At 46.6% G+C, this 20,693-nt stretch overlaps 1 long non-coding RNA gene across 1 annotated transcript in view; it reads left to right on the top strand.

Annotated features, from left to right (window-relative positions):
* Positions 1 to 16,381, top strand: part of LOC112543757 (uncharacterized) — a 33,431-nt gene extending 17,050 nt beyond the window's left edge. The window contains exons 2-4 of the long non-coding RNA XR_012906109.2: positions 926 to 975; positions 11,529 to 11,627; positions 15,755 to 16,381. This is a non-coding gene — a long non-coding RNA (uncharacterized LOC112543757). The remainder of the gene's footprint in view (positions 1 to 925; positions 976 to 11,528; positions 11,628 to 15,754) is intronic.
* Positions 16,382 to 20,693: the final 4,312 nt, after the last annotated feature.

The raw sequence follows: 20,693 nt of genomic DNA, 5'->3' as shown, positions 1-20,693 counted from the left end.
AAAACTAAGTCTTGTGGCTTTGCTTCTGAACAGTGTGAAAAAATATTTAGTTAGTGACTGAGTCTAGTTTGGTCCAGTGGATTATTTTAATTTGCTGACTTTCTATCTTGGCAACTCAAAGAAAACCTGCTAGGAACCTGTCGTCTCTAGTGTACATTACTATATACAGCCACAAACTGACATAGTGGAACACTGCTGAGAATAAGAGCAGTTCATCATGCAACATCAGAATACATCATATAGCAAGAGATATTTTGGAAAAGAATGGCACAGCTGTTACTAGTCAGGATTTGGGTTACTTGGCATGACATGTAACAATACTTCTACAGTGCCTATCTGAGCCATGCTTGCTCTGACCATTGCTGTCAGTTACTTGCTTTCATTTGAACTAATCCCTCAATTCACTGGTGTTCTAAAATATTTAATTGAACTTCTTACATTATATTGGTCCATATCTGAGTTGTGCATGATAGACACTTTTACAAATTTTGTATTCTCAGTGGTTCATAGTGTTATATTTCAGAGGGTTTTTTTTAAATTTGCTGAATACTTTTCAGATAACACACCCACCTGGCCACACAGCTCAGCATAGGTACACTCCCTCCCCCCAAAGAAAGGTCTGAGACTTCAACCTCATGTAGATTTTTAGGCTGCCAGTTTAGCAGGCAATTGAATTTTTCCATCTTTTGAAAACCACAATTAAGTAAACAGAAGTGTGAGAGGCAGTACTTGTCTGCACAGCCTGATTCTGTACTGGATAGAAAAGCACTAGGAGAAGATAGCATGACCTGTCTATCCTTATAGTATGTAAGTTCCAAACACAACAGTTATATGGTATGTCCAGAAGGGAAGCTGGCTCTCGTCCAATCCCTCATTCTAGAATTCCCACTTCATTCTCCTGTATTCTCTTCTGTTCTTCTCTTAGCCCTTGCCATCTCCACTGAATGTGCCCATGAGAGATGCTGTAATGAAAAGGTGAGTCTTGCATTTTTATCTCAGCATGTTCAGATTTCTGTTCATTCTGATGTCTGGTTTTTTTTAAAAAAACAACCACTCAGCAGCAGGGCTCTGGCTATGGAAAAGTCTGACAAACATTAGATCCATACTCTGGACTTCTCATAGAACACTAGAATGGACCTGAAGAGGTCATCCAGTTCAGCCCCCTGCACTGATGGCTGGATCAAGCACCATCTTGATCATCCCTGACAGAAGTTTGTCTAACCTGCTCTTAACTATTTCCAATGATGGAGATTCTACAACCTCTCAAGGTTTCTATAGTATCCCTATGGAATTCATTTGGCTCAGTGGATCTGAGATGGTCTGACTCACAGAAAGTCTTGTGTATTGGGATTTTGCACTGGGTGTGAAAGCAGACAGGGAGCCACCTGTGTGTGCAGGACACCAGTGTGATGTGTTCACCCAACATGTTACGAAAGCCAGGCTTCTGCATGACACATGGGTTGTGCTTTTCAGAAAAGAGTAATATCTGACAATTCCAAATGGCATAACCTAGAGGAGAGGAAAAACGTAAAAAACAATGAATAGTCTAGCAGCACTTTAAAGACTAACAAAACATGTAGATAGTATCATGAGCTTTTATTATTGGGATCTACCAGTAGATCTTGGAGCCTCTAACAGGTGATCCTAACTGGCTTGGCCAGGAAGCTATCAAGTGTTGGTACTTCAGTTGCCCTTCCACCCACTGTCATGCTCCTCCTGCCTTCTGTCTTGGAACTGCCCCCTGTTGGGTGTGGGAGGGAGAAGAGGGGGGTGTGCTGATGTCAGAATTATCCCCTGCCCCCCACTCCTGTACTTTATCTTCACACAGAGAGAAGGGGATGGAGGGAGCTTGGCAATACAAATCTCTGTGACTCTCACACATTGTGTGTGTGTCTGTCATTCTCACAAACACACCCTCTCATTTCCCAACCCAGCACACACGTGGCGGGTTGTTGTTACTTCTTTTATTGCTTGCAAAGTGTGTTACTTTTGGTTTCGACTGGTCTGTGCATTTCATAATTTTCATTTCTCTCATGCTTAAATTTAATTATTTGAGTTGTGAGTTCTAAAATGCCTAACCTGCTGTGGCTGGTGTAATTCTCTTTGAGAGACATCCCTGGGGGTGCTCCACAGTAGCTGTAGGTGCGTCCCAGCATTTCAGAGTGGATTTTTGATAGTAATGCATTAGGGCAGCACTTGTGCAGCGCACGATTTGCTCGGGCCTCTCCGCATCATCGCGCATGTGTGGCCAGGAGTGGCCCTAGACGAGCTGCCGGCAACTGGCACCCTAGGTGAAGGACGTGATTGGCGCCCCCACCTCCAAAGTCCTCAACAGCCATTTATCTTGGCGCCCTAGGTGACCGTCTAGTTCATCTGTATTGACGGGCCACCACTGTGTGTGGCCACCTTCCCTTCAGTTCCTTTATACTGTCCCCAGCTTCAGAGGGACCTCTGCAGTGCTCCTCAATCCTCATTCTTTCTAGAGACCGTTAGATAGATAATTAGTTTATTCCAAGTTTTTTTTTCTCCCTAGTTGTTGTTAGAGAAGAAGAAAAAAGAAAAAACAAACAACCCCCCTCAAAAAACCCGCCATTCGCCTCAACCGGCTCCTCTAGCCGTTCATTAATATCACCGCGAGACGGGCTCACCTGGCTTCAAATGCTGCACAGACTGCAATGATATTATGCTGGCCTCAGATGCCCACGATAAATGTGTTAAGTGCCTTGGGCACTCCCACTCCCAGCGGGACTGTCCACACTGCGGCAAATTAAAAGCACGTACACAGAGAGACAGAGACCTCCGTTTAAAAATGATTCTCACAGACAAGGGCAAACACCCTTCCTCAGACCTGGGCTCCAGGCAGACCACCAAGGACAAAGGGATAAAATGCTTAAATCCCCCAAAGAAACGGGCCACCTCACTTCCACAAAACCCGTGCTCGCTGAAACAGCGCTCAGTTGAGAGGCAGTCGGCTAATCCTGACAAGTCACTCCTCGGTATCTATGATAAACCGGGTACTCCAGATGCAGTCTGAACTCATTATAAAAGCGCCACACAGGGTGTCCAACCAGAGGCTACAGGCCACATCATACCTGCCTCACAAAGCTTTGCACTGAGACCCGGCACCACATGAGCACTTCAGGAGGCGGGAGCAGGAGCAGACTGGGGATAGGGTATCTGGCTAAGAGGGAGGGTGCAAGGAAGGGTAGAATTGCCAGGTGTCCGGTTTTGTACTGGACAGTCTGGTATTTGAAGGTTTTGTCTGGAAAAGAAATTGAGAAATTACCAGGCATATAAAATGCCTGTTATTTTCTAATTAGGTATGTTTTATTATAATTAGGTGTATTCGTCCTTAGCTGCCTGGCTGGTAGATATGCTCACACTGTCTGAGTGTGTCTACCTGCCAGGCAGTTCGCAACTACTCCAGGGAAGGTATGTGGGGGAGGGAGGGGGCAAAATGGAATCCCCGGCCAGACTCACTCATCTGCCAGGGTCTGCAGGGTCTGCCTGTGCTCAGGTCAGTCCTACTCCCCCCTCTTTCTCTTCCCAATCTCCCCAGTCCAGCCCTGCTTCCAGCAGCTGGTTCCCCCCGCCCTCCACCAATCTCCCCCACTCTCCCGATGACCCCCCCCACCAGCCCCTCTGCCCCTGTCCAGCCCTGCTTCCAGCAGCTGATTCTCCCATCCTCCTTCTCCTGATCTCCCCCAGCCAGGTCCCCCTCCCCCAGTGCAGCCCTGGTTCCGCTGCCTGCCCTCTCCGATCTCCGCCGCTGGACAGACCTGCTGCCCCCAACCCTGCTTCCGCCACCTGCCCGCCCACATGCCCGGATCTCCATGGGACAGCCCCACTCCCCCAGACCTGCTTTCACCGCCCGGATCTCCGCAGAACAGCCCCGCTGTCCCCAGCCCTGCTTTCGCCACCCACTCACCCAGATCTCTGTGGGACAGACCCGCCGCTCCCAGCCCTGCTTCCCGGCTCCTCCCAGCCCGCCCCGCTCTGCTCCCCTCCTGGCAGCCATGCTGCGGCCTGGTATTTGTTTTCCCGTGGCCTGGTACCAGGCCACGGCCCATAGTTTGGGAAACGTTGTTTTATAGCAAGGGCACCTTCGGTGCCTCGCACTCCTATTATCAGCTACAGGGAGCAGAGACCTTGTGATCTTTTACCCTTAATTCCCCATTTTTGAGTAATGACAAACCACCTTATTCACCATGATCCAATTACACAGCATCACCTTCCCCTTGCTGGGGATGATGACCTAGGGGTTCTCTCACCACAGCTATCCCCACACACAAAGGCATCAGGGCAGTCGTTTCACTCTGATGAGCCTGACTTCACTAAAGCTGCCATGGCTCCCTGGACACCATATCAATGGATGCCACCACCAACGCCCTACCCCCTGCCCCAATGGCAATTTTGGAACCTATGGCCTCAACAACACAAGAAGAGACCATACAAGATGAAGTACACAGCAAAAGCACTTTGTCCTCTAACCCAATCCCCTCAAAAAGGGAGGAGATGAAATGAAGTTGACGAATATCATTCCCTGAATTCGGGTCCAGAGGCATTACTTGACATGAACTCACCATCTGTGATGGACGAGGCCATCATGACACCATCCTCAGCAACCACCCTGGATTTCTTTTCTTTCCAGGACCTCTTTAAGGGTATGTCTACACTACAGTTGTGTCAGAAAATTGATTGTTTTTCCGACAAAACTTGAGGAACGTCCACACTGCAATTGCGTTCTTCTGCAAGAAAATTGAAAGAACAGAGGGTTTTTTCCAGCACTGGTAATCCTCATTCTATGAGGAAGAAGCTTTTTTCCAAAAGAACTCTTTCACAAAAAGGCGTGTGTGGACTGGGAAAAGGGAGTTCTTTCAGAAGAAGAGGAAAGAGGAAAAAGCATAGGTGCTGTGGTGGCCATTTCATCCATAGCAATCACAGCTTACATGTGAGAGAGTGTCCATTCAGTCTGGATGCTGTCTTTCAAAAAAGCAGATCACTTTTTTGATGCACTTTTACAATGTGGACGCTCTCTTTTGGAAGAAGTTTTTTTGGAAGATCTCTTCTGGAAAAGCTTCTTCCAAAGGAAGCCTGCAGTCAGCCCCAGACACCAAAGTTTTAGGCAAGTCTGTCAGAACAAAGGGGAGATATACAACAGATCAGATGCTATAACAAAAGATACTAACCACAGTCAAGGAACATAGAGCTGAAATCACTGATCCACTACAGACCTTTTACATTAACTCCACCAACACAAAAGAATTCTACTGGCAAAGACAGAGATGGTATAGTCTCTGTGACAGATGATGTGATGGACACCTCTCTTTTTATAATAGTATAGATGAATGGTCAGTTGCTTAAATTTTCTTGGCTTGCAAACCCAGAAGGGTTTTTCAATGCACTTTTATAGTGCAGATGCTCTCTTTCGGAAGTTTTTTTTGAAGATCCCTTCCAAAAAAGTGTCTTCTGGAAGAAGCCTCTAGTCTAGACGTAGCCTAAGAGAGTTGCAACCAATTTGAACATTTCCATGGAGGAAGTACATGACACGCAACATGACTTCACAAATATCCTCCAAGCGATACCTTCTGCAAAAATTGCCTTGCCAATTAACTCGGCCATACTGGAACCTGTCAAAACTCTGTGGCAAACCTCTTCCTCAATTCCACCTACCTGTAAAAAGGCAGATCTCAAGTATTATGTCCCACCTAAGGGTTCAGAATTTTTGTTCACTCACCCACCACTGAACTCACTGGTAGTGGATGCGGCTCAGCAAAGAAATAAGCAACAAAACCGCTCCACACCATCTGACAAGGACAATAAAAGACTTGATTCACTTGGGAAGAAAGTGTACACATCAGCCATGTGTACAAATGAGAGTAGCCAACTCGCTGCACTCAGTAAATACAATTTCAATAATTACGCAAAGTTTAACGCCTTTATTGACGATATACTAAACAATAAGATATAATTCAGAGCAATTGTCTCAGAGGGTCAGGCAATATCATGCACAGCCCTTCAGGCTGCCTTGAATGCAGCTGATATGGCTTAAGAACAATAGCCATGTCAGTTGTCATGCAATGAACCTCATGGTTCAATTCGTCTGCCTTCCCTTGAGAAATCCAACTGTCAATGGAAGACCTGCCATTTGAAGGAGAGAAGCTCTTTTCATCAAAAACCAACAAGGTCCTCCACTCAATGAAAGACTCCAGGGCAACCTTACACTCTCTGGGGATCCAGACACATGTAACAAGGAGAAGGCAATACAGATATCAACTGTACCAGAGGCCAACATGCCCACATATCACTATGAAAAGGCAAGATCACCTGCCATACCAGCAGTGCGGCTGTAATAGACAACAGCATTGACGACCCCAAACTAATATCTCTAACTGCTCACTCCAACCAAATAAGCAAATTTGAGTTGTTCATCGAGAGACTGAAAACCATACTACCTCCTCCAGAGTTCCCAAATACTACCAAACCCTACACTTACAGCCTACTACCATTTCTTGACAAATGGCACACCATCACATCCGACAAGTGGGTGATACAGACAATTTTCTTCTGATACACCACCCCTTCCTCTCTCTTCTGCCGTCCCACCCACCTCCTCTTCAGGGACCCCTCTCACAAGATCATACTTCAACAAGAGGTAGATCACCTACTACAATTAGGAGCCATAGAACCAGTTCCGCCGGAGTTTCAGAGGACTGGCTTCTACTCTCATTACTTCCTCATCCAGAAAAAAACTGGTGGCTGGTGCCCAATTCTTGACTTGAGGGCCCTAAACAAATTCGTCAAAAGACAAAAATTCAAAATGGTCACAGTAGCCACCATTATCCCCGCTCTGGAGCTCGGTGACTGGTTTTCATCTCTCGATGTACAAGACGCATATTTTCATGTGTCCATATGACCTGCTCATAGACATTTTCTTTGTTTTACCCTAGATTCACAACACTACCAATATACAGTCCTACCCTTCGGACTCTCCATGGCACCATGGGTTTTCATGATCACAACCCACCTCAGGAAGTGTGGCATCACCATTTATCTGTACCTTGACAATTGCCTCATCAAAGCAAGAATCAGACACGACTCTTACCACTGTACCTATCTGGTCCAACTCTGTTTCCAATCACTAGGACTTCTGATAAATGAGAGCAAGTCAGTGCTCACACCCATCCAGTCGATTCAATTAATTGGGGCCCATCTTGACTCCACCGCAGCCATGGCCTCCCTACCTCCAAACAGGTTCCTCAGGATCAGCCACCTAGCTCATTCGCTCTGCATAATGCCACTTGTCACAGCCCACAACTGTCTACAACTGCTGGGTCATATGGCATCTTGCAACCTTGTGGTCCCCAACGCACACCTATTCATGAAGTGTATTCAGGGATGGTTCAGACTTGCCTACAAACCCAACATCCACCTGATGACCAAAACGCTGTCAGTTCCAGACGTAGTAAAGAGATCATTACTATGGTGGTCAAAACCGTGCAACCTTTGCAGGGGCATACCTTTTCAAAACCCAGAACCCACAGTGGTTCTAACCACAGACGCCTCTCTCATTGATTGGGGAGTGCACATGAGAGAACTTACAACCCAAAGCCTATGGACTATAACAGAAAGGACACTACACATCAGTCTCCTTGAACTCAGGGCTGCATGGCTGGCATGCCAGCACTTCCTTCTCCACATCACTGGAACCCATGTCAGAATATATATGGACAATACAGCCTGTATGCTTTATATAAACAGGCAGGGAGGGGCAAGATCCCAGGTTCTCAGCAAGGAAGCCATAACACTCTGGAACTGGTGCCTCACCTACAGCATGTCCATCAGTGCCTGCAACCTCCCCTGTGTCCTAAATACAACAGCGGACACCCACAGCAGAACTCTACTCCAAGACCACGAGTGGGAAATCGGCCGTTCAGTCCTGGTGGATATAGTCACATGTTGGGGACAACCCCACATAGATTTATTCACCACCAACACGAACAAGAAATGCCCACTGTACTGCTCCAGGGCTGTCATGGGGAAACACTCTCTCAGAGATGTTCTCATCTTCAAATGGGATGCGCTGTTGCTCTACACATTCCCTTCCCCTTCCTCTCCTCAACAGAGTGCTCATCAAGATACGGAGGGACAAAGTGAGAGTGATCTTAATAGCATCTTGCTAGCCCTGACAACCCTGGTTTCCCCTCCTGAACAGAATGGCCTGATATCGCCCAAATTCCCTTCCACACAGTCCAACCATATTATCCCAAATAGGAAACAATACTCCTCACCCTCAATTTCTTACTTTTTACTTCAAAGCATGGTACCTCAATGGTTCACAGGCATAGAATTCCAATGTTCACAACAGGTGTGAAACATCCTCTTACACAGCAGGGCCCCTACAACTAGAAAGACATATATTAATAAGTGGACTCATTTTGCACATTGGGAAGCCTCCCGCAATGTATCACCACAGTATGCACCTCTTCCTACAATCCTCGATTACCTACTACATCTCAAGCAATCACAACTTTCCCTGAGCTCAGAGTCCATCTTGCAGCAATAACAACCTTTCACATACCAGTTATGACACCACAGTGTTTGCATATCCTATAACTAAGCACTTTCTAAAAGGCCTACAAGCCCCATAACCCAACATTAACACTCCCCTGGAACCATGGGATCTACACTTGATACTGACAACGCTCATGAAACTTCCATTCGAACCCATGGCCACATGCTCTCTACTCCATTTAACTCTAAAAATGGCATTCCTAGTTGCAATAACATCAGCTTGTAGAGTAGGTGATATGGCCACCCTAATGGCGGACTCACTGTTTACCATCTTTTTTAAGGACAAAGTCTCTTTACGACTGTACCCCAAGTTTCTACCAAAGATGTGTTCCCTCTTTCACCTAAACCAAATGATACACTTACCTGTATTCTTCCTAAAGCCTCACGTCAATGCCTTTGCGGCACAGATGCATACTCTCAATGTCCGAAGGGTGCTCTCCTTCTACATCCACAGAAGAAAATCCTTCAGATCATCACGACTCATAGTTTCCATTGCTGAATGCAACAAAGGAAGTCACATATTATCGCATTGGATTCCTGACTTATCTCCTTGTGCTATTTGCTCAGTCATCTATCACCACCTATCTCAATCTGGACACACTCAACTAGAGTGGTTGCCACCTTGGTCGCTTACCTGAGGAAGGTTCCCATAAATGACATATGTGCTGCCACTACATGGGCATCAGAACACACTATTGTGAAGCACTATGCACTTTCCTCCAGGCCTCTCCAGTACACAAGAGAAGCAAAAGCCGTACTGCAAACAGCGTACCTACCTGATCTGAAGTCCCTACCTCCTTAACACAAATTACTCTGCAGTCACCTACTGTGGAGCACTCCCAGGGACGTCTCTTGAAGAAGAAGAGGAGGTTACTCACCTTGCTGTAATTGATGTTCTTCGAGATGAGCGTCCCTGGGGTTGCTCCACTACCCTCCCTTCCACCCCTCTACTTCAAGGGGGGGAAAAGCCTCTCCTACGCAGGGTTCTAGATAGAGAAGGAACTGAAGGGAGAGTGGCTGCACACGTGTGATGATGCGGGGCCCCCCACGTGCACCACACGCTGTGCATGAATGGCCCCAGTGCACTGCTATCAAAAATCCACTCTGAGGCTTTGGGACACACCTACAACTACTGTGGAGCACCCCCAGGGATGCTCATCTTGAAGAAAGTCAGTTACAGCAAGATGAGTAACCTTCTCTTATCCCTGTGGTAATTGCTGCTCCTGGAAGTGACTGGCATGTCCCTGCAGCCCCTGAGAAAGATAGAGTAGGAGGGCTCCACATGCTGTCCTTGCCTGCAGACACTGCACCTGCAGCTCCCATTGATCAATAACAGGGAACCGTGGCCAGTAGAAGCTGTGGGCTCCATGCCTCTAGATGAGGGGCAGCACAGGGTGCCATGGAGCCATTGCTGTACACGCAGCTGCTTTCAGGAGTGGTGCAGGGCCAGCGCAGGAGTAAGTCTGCCTTAACCCCACTGCTCCACCACCCTGAAGCCATCTCAGTTTAACAGTGCCCCATCAAGAGCCTGCTTCCTGAACCCCTGTTCCAGCCCTGAACCTCTTTCTACACCCAACCTCCTGCCCCAGACGTGAGTCCCCCTGCATCTAAACTCCTTCCCAGAGCTTGCACCCTGAACCCCCTCCTGGGCCCCAATTCCCCCACCCTGGGCTAAGTCCAGTGGCCCTTTCACACTCCCAACCCCTTGGGCCAAGACCAGAACCTGAACCCTATTGCATAAAAGCCTCCACCCAAGCTATTACACATGGATTTTCTGGAAATACACTAAACTGTAAGGTCCTGCCAACACACGACTTAGAGACTATCAAAAACCTCCTGCTGACTGCACTGCTGGGGGAGAGGGGAGTTGTTTTCTAAGTCCCCTATTGATTTGTAAATAATTCTTTGAAGCTGTGTAATTGTTTCAACTGCATTGCTTTTTAAACTCTGCAACTCCTTATGATCTTAAACCTTGCAACTCTGTAATCTTTGTAAAAACTTGCAACTTTGTAACTCTCAGCAGCTTTGCTTGTAACTTGCTTAAATTGCATTCTCCCCTGAGGACGGGGGTGTGTGTGTGAGAAGATTTACTGTGATGAGTCATCAGACCATTTAAGGAGACTGCTGCTCTACTGGATCAAGGGAAGTCTGGCATGCTCCTTGGTGACAAGTGTGGATGAGTCACAGGGGTTGCACAAAGGCGATAGAGCCGGTCTCTGAGATGCGAACGGTCAACTTACGACCGTTCACAGTTACAACCAAAGCTGTCGTAAATGGCAGACCCCGAGTTACAAATGCGATCTGCGCTTATGAACAGCGCAGTCGCGTGGAACTCAATGCGGTCCAACTTACGAATGAACCAAGTTACAACCAATTGCTTGGTCCATAACCAGTTTGTAAGTTGGAGAGAGGCTGTAAAAGGAGAGAGCACATGGCAGAAACTCTATTTCTTTCTGAGAAGAAGCAGCCAGTTTCTTTCTTGACCAGCTCCCCAGCCATGATCAGCAGACAGACCCTCCAGAATCTACATGTCTTGGCTCCTTCTGCAACCCATATGCCTATGTAAGTGTGTGAGTGCCTGAGGGTAGGAATGAATGTGAATGAATGAATGAAGATGTGTGTTTGTGTGTGAGAGAGATAGCTGGTCCCGTTTTTAGTTTATGCCTTTAGAGGCAGCTCTGTCTTCTTTAGTTTAACAATAAACCCATGCTAATGTAACCCTGGGTGGTCTCCAGTAACATACCCCAACCCCCTACTCCAGCCTGGTGAAAGTGAGTCAGGATGGGGGAAGAATGAGGACAGAGTGAGTAGGGCCTCAAAGAAGGGGCAAGAAAGAAGTGGGGAGAGGGTACTTGGGTTTGAGGTAGATCATACATTGCACTTATATTGAAAAAGTGATCTTGTGGTTAAAAAGGTTGGAAGCATCTGTGCTAGACTATTCTTTGTTTTTCCAGTTACAGACTAACTTGGCTACCCCTCTGAAGCTCTAGAGGAGAGGAATTCTTTGAGCACTACAAAAGATCCTTATCTGAGAAGAAAAGCCCCACTTCCTGGTAAGAGAGAGAGAAAATAGTGTTTCTTTCCACTGTTCTACTATGTATCTAGGCGCAGTGACAAATCTAGGATACCCTTGAGACAAATGCTTATGTGTACAAGCAGAGAGCCCTTGCTGGTGAGATTACTATGACCACAATCTCTGTGCCCTCACAAAACTCTGTCGAAGTCAATAAGCTCCACACAAGCCAGCTTGGAAAACTGGAGCCTTTATCAATAAGGTCCTTGAAGTTTGTCTTTCTACTACTCTGTTTTGTTTTTTAGTGTCTGAATGTAAGACAGCTACTTTTCATGCATCAAGCTAATTTCTTCCAACCAGTGGCTCTTAGGGATGAAAAAGATCCCTTTTCTTGAGGGGAAAAGTCAGCTGTACATCTTTTTGCATACTGCTAGCAATGGAATCTAACATCTCCTGATGTTTCTAAGTGGCCTCATGTTGTCTGTTGAAGAGAAATGAATCCCAATCCTTGTGGTTTTCTACAAGTGATTGGCCTTGTGAAGGAGCAGTACACTTAATATTTTCTGAGAATTCCCAGAAAGGAATAAGGTTGATCCAGAAAAGTGTTTGTCCTTTATTCTTGCTAAGTCTAGTATGCATCTCCTGGCTCCATAATGGAAACACTATTGATCTAGCAGAAGCACAGAGGATTATCCAAGACTAAGACTAGTAGTACTGTCCCTATGCCATGTCTCAGCCTTGAAGAATCCAGAATAGTAAGAGGACAGATGTTATTAGTCACCATCACTTTCTCTAGAAAAGAGGAAGGGAAAAGGGCAGTAGTTTTCCAGGTCATGTGTGTGCGCTATGGTTTACTATAGAACTATTTAGGAGAGCTGACTGAGTGTCTTCTGCAAAAGACACTTTGATAACTTCAGTCATGGAAGCCGGATGCTTATAAAATCAAGGCAATTGAACCTGGGACCTTAGTGTATGAGCCTCTACTGCATAGGCCACCTGCTCTGAACTAAGGCTGGAATATACTCAATCTCTAGTTCAGTGGTTCTCCACCTATTTTCCATAGGGGCTGCATATGCAGCTCTCTGTTGTGAGCCCACACAACAAATATATATATGCTGCCTGTATGGGCCTGAGGATGTCACATGGCACACATCTGGATGCTGATTGGGTTGCAAGTGGACAGCAGGTTGAGAACCATTGAGCTAGATGGTCTAGCTGCCACTAAAGTGGGACAGAGTGCAACACCAAACAGACATGGGTTACACGTTCACTTACCTTTGCCATCTCTGAAGGAATATGCCTGGCCTTCATGGCCTCCTGCTGCTGTGCTTCATTTCTCCCAGGAAACAGCTTTCTGAGGCCTTGTCTAAACTATGTTGACGCAAGGCAGCTTATGTTGCCCTAATGTGTATGTGCATACACTTAAATTTGCCCCCCACCCATGCAAGTGCTCCCTAACTCTGACGTGGCATAAGCCCTCCCCAAGTGGTGTAGAGCTATGGTTGATGAATTTAGACAGATGCAGTGCCAGTGAAGAAATTTAATTACTTATGTTGACGCTGACTGCGATGGCCTCCACTGTGAATTCCACTGCCCAGGGCTTATGGAGACCTGTGACGGGGGTATCAACCCTGCACTGAAGCTCAGGGAGTTGCCTTGGCCTAGCTGGCTGAGGGAGCCCCGCCTCCACAGCCCTGCTGGGCATGCACCAAGTGGAGGCAGACTGTAAAGGCCCCTGGAGCAGGTCAGTCTGGGCTGGCTGCGGAAGGGGAAGGAAGTTCTGAGATAGCTCTGGATCCAGAGGCGCAGATGCCACCAGACCACACAGCAGCAGCCAAGGAACGGTAGGAAGTAGACCAGGGCGGGGATTTGTTCTCTGTGTGCTCAGCATGTTACAGCAGGATTCCCCACTGAGCGGGAAATAGTCTGTACTGCTGCCAACAGGGCCCTGGGCTGGGACCGGGTGGAGTAGGAGGGCCCAGGCCCTTACCCCCTCAGTAGCTAGCCCATGTGGGTGAAGTTTTCTCTACAGGCCTCTGGACTAGGCCTGTGGGCCATATTGCTCCTATTAGAGGAGATGGGTGTATAGACTCTGACCACTAGTCTGTATTACTCCTATTAGAGGAGACTTGTGAATGGATTCTGGCCACTAGGCCGTACTACCCCTAGCAGAGATGACTTGGGTACAGACTTGAGCCCTTGAACCATTCTACCCTGAGTACGGAGATTAGAGGTACCGACTGAGACCATTGGAGAGTCTTGAAAACGGGCCTATGGAAGGCCAAGTTGCACCATTAAAGGGATTAAACCTGAGAGGCTTCCATGAGTAGGTCGCCCCTCAACAGGACCAAAACCCTCTGTCCCCTTCAAAATCCTGGAAATTTTTGAAACTCCTTTTTCTTGACTGCCCAAGCTGGAGAGCGCTCCTTGTAGTGTTCCACTGAGTGCAGCTGTCCAGCTGACTGTGCTGGCTACTTGCTCCAGATGCTCTCCTGCGTGTAGTTGAGAGATATTGGATCTCCTGGGCCTGTGGAGAAAAGAGGCTGTGAAGGCAGAACTCCAGAGCAATCCTAGAAACATCGACATCTCTGAGCAGATTGCTTGGGGGATGTAGGAAAAGTGGAGGTATATCAGCAGCAGTGCTGCTGGAAAGCCAAGGGGCTGCAGCAAGCATGCCAGGGAGTCCAACAACTGATCTGGTGCTGAGCCACAGGCCTCTACCACTTTTAAAAAGAGCTGCATGCTGTACGCACTGGAGGCTCCTCCCACCCAGCACCACAGATTGCAGGCCCCTGCTGTAAACAGGGAGGAGGTGGATGAGGAGGCAACTTCTGACCAAGGAATGGTAGGAACAGTAGGAAGAGGAGGCAGAGATGTTGGGAAGGGGTTGGAATCCAGCTGCACAACAAATTAGGATTTTTTTATTCCATCACAGTTCAGCCAGTCAAGCATAGGCCAGCCCAGTGCAGAAGATGAAACCTCAGATAAACACATAGATAAGTTTTCAGTCACCCAAAATAGCAGACCACAACTTTGGACTTTTCAGTGTTTCTCGGAGCAAGGAGAGGCAGAGTTGCTGTCTTCTCCCCATTCCCCTCTAGATGGAGGTACTGGAGAGAAGGGCATGTTGTGTAATTTACGTATGTGGGATGTCCCTGGAATCCTCCTGAGAGATCTTAATGAAACTTCCATGGAGGTACTCTGCAGTGCTCTGCCAAAGGTTTGTAGGGAGGGCGACCTTATTTCCTCCTCTTCGGGGCACTTTCCCATTTCCACTTGCCAATAACTTCAGCAGGTCCCACTGCAGTACACAGACTAGCAGCATATGGGCCTAGTGATCCCAGGATGCCAGCAGCAGCTGGGCTTTCTCCAGGGGAGCTGACAACCCCGCAGGCCCCTGATGAAAGTGGAGGGATCCCCAGCTCCATGCTCCCAGAATGGGCGGGACTGGGGCAGCCAGTGCTCCAAGCCACACCCTCCCCCGGCCATCAGAGCCACCTGGAGCACATGGCATGGTGCTTCAGCGACGATTAAAAAAGCCGGGAGCTGTGGCTGCTGCTGTTGCTGCAGAAGCAGCCAGGAACCCATGTCCCTTTGAATCGCCAGGCCCCAGGGCAACTGCCATCCTTTGCCCGTTCCTGCCAGTGAGCCTGGCTTTCTCTACCTTTGTTACTCTCAGGAGCAAGGTCAGCTTTTTAGCTGGTACCACCAGTGCCTGTGGAAAACATATCACCATTGCCCTATGCTACTAGAATCATGCAACTAAGCAATTCCCTCCTCTTTTCTCCAGCCTCCAGGGGGCCATACCTCCATGTCTGCTGCTGCGGCTGGTGCCAGGCACAAGCAATCCCAAGAAGAAGAAAGAAGACAGTGCTTACAACTTTAGGGCAGGGTTTCCCAACCTATGGGTTGCGACCCAAATATGGTTTGCCATTACATTTCAAAAGGGTCACCAAGTGTCTCCCCAGGTGGCTCTGCCCTCTTCACTCCCCCCCATTTTTGAATTGCCTTGGGTCAACAAGTCTTCCTGAATTGTCAGAATGGGTCCCCATCTGGAAAAGGTTGGGAACTGCTGCTTTAGAGGAGCAAGGACATTGAATTCAGCATCTTAAATTTCACTTTCTGTAGCGAATATGCTGACAGTGGTGCCTCTGTCTTTATCTGCAGCTGCTGCCACTATGGCCGTTGGATCTCGCCTTCACACCATCCAGATAAAGAGGAAGAAGAGGACTCCAGATGACCAGTTCAGTGAGATCCTGCAAGCCCATGCTGCATCAGACTGTGAGCACAGGACCTGGAGGATGAACACTGTGAACCCCTTGGGGAAAGAAGAGAGGCCAAGAAGTTCCAGCAGGAGAGGAAGATGCACCAGGACAGAATGGGGCTTCCCAGATAGCAAACAGATGCCACAGACTCTGGTGGACCTGCCGGTGCAAGTGTCTCAGGTGTGCCTCCCTCTACAGCTCATTGAGAACTCACTATGAGGACCTCTCCCTACCCCCTCAGCTGTCCAAATGACACCAGGGGTTGCTGCAGTATCCCCTACGTGTACAGCCTGGGGGACATTAAAGACAATCATAGTTTCTCCTCCACCAACTGTGGCTTTCACAGGTGAATGTGTTTTGAAATTGGAATCATAGAGCTGGAAGAGACGTCAGGAGGTCATCAAGTCCAGCCCCCTGCCCAAGGCAGGACCAATCCCAACATGAATGTTCTTTCCGTTAATGGTTTTAAACTGAGAACAGAACTGTAAGTGAATTAATGTGTTTAAAACTGCATGTTTTTGTACACTTGTTGCAGAATAAAATTCCATTTGAAATACAATTCAGAGTTGTTAGTTCAAAACATACGCTTCTGACTGCTCAGCAGTTCTGAAAGTAACCAGTTACCTGTTACTGCGATGTCCCATCATCTCATAAGATCGCTCCCAAAGAATTAGTAGGTATATGGATAATGTTATTGTGAGACTGAGCCAAGACCTCATGCCAAGGCCAATAGACTGCACTGCGTGCTGACATGCATAGCTGGAAACAAGCCTGGGTCACCTATATTTATTAGATTTGTAAAAACGAGTTCAGTGTTTAGCAGTTATGTAATACTCATGGGCTACGTCTCCATTGGCACCCTTTTCTGGAAATGCTTAAAATGGAACAGTTTTCCGTTATAAGTATTTCCGGAAAAAGCACGTCTACATTGGCAGGATGTTTTTCCGGAAAAGCACTTTTTCCGAAAAAGCGTCTGTGCCAATGTAGATGCGCTTTTCCGCAAAAAAGCCCCGATCGTCATTTTCGCGATTGGGGCTTTTTTGCGGAAAAGACTACTGTGCTGTCTACACTGGCCCTTTTCTGGAACAGTTTTTCCGGAAAAGGACTTTTGCCCGAATGGGAGCAGCATAGTTTTTCTGGAAAAACAATGACGATTTTACATTCGATCATCATTGCTTTTCCGGAAAAGCAAGCGGCCAGTGTAGACAGCTGGCAAGTTATTCCGGAAAAGCAGCTGCTTTTCCGGAATAAGTGGCCAGTGTAGGCACAGCCATGGGGTGCTGTGTGAATTAGTCTTAGCCTGGAACATGGGATGCAGATATTAAAGTAATACTAGTGTTTCCTCTGTAAAGTAGTTGCTCTAAGACTGTAAATCCCGCACACTCAGGCAAGAAGCCTTTACTGACTGAATTTTAGTTTCTCACAAGAGCTACCAACTTCTCTCCAGCAAAAGGTCTATAGATACTAGACAAGCCACTGTGGAGCAGCAGTGCACAAAACACTTTTTGGATTGCTCTCGCCACACTCTCAGATGAGACCTGCACAAACTCTCTCCTCAGCTTGAGCTCTGAGGAAGAAAATAAAAAGCCCTGTCAAGAAGTTATGTCTGTGCTGCTTGGACTTCAGGGAGAGGGCAAGACTTGTGAGCATCAGCAAGGGGTCCTTGGCAGTTTTGCTTGGATTAGCCTTAAAGGACATCTAGACCTTGCATGTCACAGCAGCTTATGTTACAATCCTAGGTTTTAAAACTTCCCTTGTTTACCTGCTTTAACCTTGTAAATAATGTTCAGTTCTTATTTCTAGTTAGTAAATCTTGTGTGTTACAGAATTGCCTACAAGCATTGTCTGAGATGCGAGGTTAAGTGAAACATAAGCAGGGCTCGACAAATAATGCAATCTACTTGCCTGTGGCGAGTAGATTGCAACCTGGAAGAGCAGGGTTCGAGCGATCTGTGCATGCGCAGATCGCCGGACAGCGCAGCTGGTGAGCGTGGCTCACCACGGTTCGGTGAGCCCTGGACATAAGCAACAGGGCACAAGCCCCAAATTTTTTAACAGTTTGCCCTGAGGCTGGCACTCCTGATCTAGATATCTTGAATTATATTCCAATGTGAAGAGCAATAGCATTATAATTCCTCCTGAGGCATGTAAGAGCAGGGCCAGGTAGAGAGCACACTCACCACATAGTACACGGTTTGCTGTTAAAATGATCTTTCATAGTCTTCCTGAGCTATATAACTCTATATGGAATTCTTCTAATAGTCCTTGTATTGAGCCAATCAAATTCAGCAGAGAGCAAATCCACCTCTGCCCTCCACCCTTACCCCGCCTCGCCCCCATTGCTTCATAGGTATGCAGGACTCAGTAGGTATCCATAACAGTTGGGATATTTTTCTCAGAAAGGTTCAGTCTTGTGCCTAAACAAAACCAGAATCCTTTCAAATGACCACAAGCATGTTCAGTTGTCATTCATCGTCTGCCGAGGCGGTAGCTGAATCATTCCTTGATGTTGTAAAAGTGTCCAGTTCTAGGCTTCATGAGCAAGGACTAGGCTGCATTGCCCTGGATCATTTCAAAAATCCCAGTGGTCATGCACCACTCAGGACAGAGTCTCTTCTTACAGCTTTCTGAAAAGTCATGTCCTCTTAAAGCTGCAAGCATCATGCACCTTTCCTGACGAGCCTCCTTTGATGTCTGTGGAGTGTCCCTTGTGATCCATCAATGCTTGACTAATCATAGAAAACTCGCCCTCTCTGGTGATGTACTCAGTGCTAAGGTGGTCAGGCGCCAAAATAGGGAACTGTATGATGTCTGTTGCTGCAATTTTGGAGGTCCACTGCTGCAAATCTATCGGCTGTGTCCTGCACAGCAGAATGTGATTAATGATACTGAACACTTACATCACAATGGCTCCTGTGGTAGATTGCTACCCGTCAGTCCGGAAATCTGGTGTTGCAAGTTTGTAATGTAGACATGGCCTGGGAAGCAAGTATTGGACTTCTGGGCTTGCCTAGAGAAGCATCCTGGGAGCAGCCACTTTGTGGACTCCAGAGAACTAGTTCTCCAGCAACTAGAAGGGTTGGGGAACAACAACAGTCAGTCAAGACCCAGCAACCTGAAATAAAAGCATCTGCGTGGTGCTAAAAAGACAATTTGTGGCTTGAGTAAGGAGAGAGGCTCCCTAGGCCAGGACAAGGCTAAACTTTACTGGCTACCGCTGAAAGCAGGAGTTCAGGAGGAACCTACTGATTTAATTCCTCAGAGGGAATGAAGCCTTAGAAGGGAGGAAAAACATTTTATTTATACATGGCTCAGCAGGTCAAGGAATTTCCAGCTGAGTTTCTTGTACCCCAGAAGGGGTTTAAACTGTGTAGCCTGGCCAGAGGGTTGACCCAGAGGAGACTTGCAAGAAATAAATTGACAACCTGCAGGAGACACGGGGAGCTAAGACAGCAGGCACCTGGGTGTACTCAAAAAGGTGTATGCAACACCTCACATCATCCCTGAAAGGTGGGGAATGCTTTCACAGAGGGTGGACCTGTCCTCTTTTAAAATCTCTAGAGCTGTTTGTTTCAGTGGTCCAAAGTCAGCTAAGACAAATGTTTTGGGTGAGGATCCTTTTTGTGGCTTACTTTCTTCAGTCCCAGGGGTCTGTTCATCTTGTCAATGATGTAAGACTACTGCACTTTCCAACAGGAAGGGTTTTGGGGAGGGGGGGGGGGGAATTTAAGGTCAGTTTTTCTGTGGTGCAGTTCTGCAGTCATGATCTGGGGATACAACAGTAAATGAGAAGAATGGTGTAATGGTCAAAGCAGGAGAATTGGGTTCTATTCCTGGATATGCCTCTGGTTTGCTCTGAGACTTTGAACAAGTCACTTAATAGTTCTATCCCTCAGTTTCCCCATCTGTGGAATGGGGATAATATCTACCTCCCAGTGATATGCGATGCTTAATCCATTAACGCTTGAGATCCTCTAATGGAAGGCACTATAAACACATATTATGAACACAATCTAAAAGATTATGCCTTCCTACTTGTGACTGTAAACCCTGTAATGAAAAGATGCATGCTCCATAAAATAATCTTCATAGTCAGACATGAGAGAATGGGGCAATACAACACAACAAATGAATTGTTGATGTTTCCTTAAGACAGTTCTTATGAGTTGGGCATGTATGATTTCTGTACTCCTTTAAAATTCAAGCATGTAAAGAAGCTGAAACATATGAATTTAATTAGAGGATCTTCCAATTTAAACACTTTTTGTGATGTACATTTTCTGAATATTAAGTTTGTTACAATGATCACGTTTGTTACAATGATCAACATAATACTTAGTCCTTTCTCCCTGTCTCCTAGACATTATTATTGAAGTTATACAGAATTATGATTTTTAAAGGAATATATTTAAGGTGTACATTGCTGATGTGATAGTGGGATATTTGGCTCCTTGTTTCTTCATTAAGGATGAATTCAGCCCAAGGGTGTACTATGATCTTGGCAAATAGCATTATAATAGTGAGAGAATATTGCCCACAAGATAGCAGGAGTGGATGATTAAATTTAAGTGTGTACTGTCCATATAAAGCAAATAATTTTTTTTACATTTACTGTGAACATTCATCACTGGTGCTGAAGATGCGCAGTTGCTAATTATTGTGTTTTTAACTTGTAATATACTGTAAATTTTGTATACTACTACTGTGACCTTCTAAAGAATAGAGGGATGACAGGAGGCCCATAATTATAGCATAGTGAAGAAATGCCTGTAATTATCTACTATTTTTAGGACCAGTGTGCATGGCCTCTTAATTTACATAAGCTTTAGACATTCACACAT

This window comes from Pelodiscus sinensis, chromosome 9, assembly GCF_052426305.1.
Source record: "Pelodiscus sinensis isolate ZL-2025 chromosome 9, ASM5242630v1, whole genome shotgun sequence".
In the NCBI taxonomy this organism is placed as follows: domain Eukaryota; kingdom Metazoa; phylum Chordata; order Testudines; family Trionychidae; genus Pelodiscus; species Pelodiscus sinensis.
Note: the sequence above shows the minus strand (reverse complement) of the source record. Positions and strands in the feature narration are given on the sequence as shown.